Source organism: Sinocyclocheilus anshuiensis, unplaced genomic scaffold, assembly GCF_001515605.1.
Source record: "Sinocyclocheilus anshuiensis isolate Anshui unplaced genomic scaffold, SAMN03320099.WGS_v1.1 scaffold2670, whole genome shotgun sequence".
Taxonomy (NCBI): domain Eukaryota; kingdom Metazoa; phylum Chordata; class Actinopteri; order Cypriniformes; family Cyprinidae; genus Sinocyclocheilus; species Sinocyclocheilus anshuiensis.
Genome location: NW_015554247.1, coordinates 14308 through 15036, shown reverse-complemented (window position 1 = coordinate 15036; position 729 = coordinate 14308). Strand labels below are relative to the sequence as shown.

Sequence of the window (729 nt, the reverse complement as noted above, 5' to 3'; positions counted from 1 at the left end):
AGCCTGGGAGTGTTTCTGTGTCTGTGTCTGTGTCTGTGTGTCTGTCTGTGTCTGTGTGTCTGTCTGTGTCTGTGTGTCTGTCTGTGTCTGTGTGTGTGTGATCCGTGAGCCTGAGCGTCCAGGACGAGACGTTCAGATCAAACACAGCGTGATGGACTCATGCTTCTCATGTCATTGGAAAACATGTGGATGTCAGAGAGTTTTAAACTCGTGATTTCCAGGCTTGGGGAAGTCTACATTGTTGAGTAAATAAAACAATAATAAGCAATAATAAATTAATAAAAAATAGAATTTGGAGTATTTAAATAGTGAATTTAAGTTATTCTTTTTATAGTCTCTATAAATTGATTTTACATTTACATTTAGTCATTTAGCAGACGCTTTACAAATGAGGACAATAGAAGCAATCAGAACCAACAAAAGAGCAATGATATGTAAGTGCTGTGACAAGTCGTGGAAACGCAGTACACGTAGCAAAGGGTTTTTAAAGCAAGGGGTTTTTTTTAATAAAAAGAAAAACAAGTAGATAGAATAGAAAAAGAATAGAGAATGCTAGTGTTAGAGGCTCTTTAAACATTTTTTTTAAATAAAACCAGTCAAAAGAATAGAAAATGCTAGTTAGAGGGTCATTTTTTTATAATAAATAAAAAGAAAACAAAGATATAGAAAAAGAATAATAGAGAAAATAGAGAATGCTAGTGTTAGAGGGTCATTTTATATAATAAATAA

At 33.3% G+C, this 729-nt stretch overlaps 1 protein-coding gene across 1 annotated transcript in view; it reads left to right on the top strand.

Moving 5' to 3' along the window:
• Nucleotides 1-729, top strand: part of LOC107671252 (cytochrome b-c1 complex subunit 2, mitochondrial-like) — a 12981-nt gene that overhangs the window by 1186 nt on the left and 11066 nt on the right. The window lies entirely within an intron of this gene.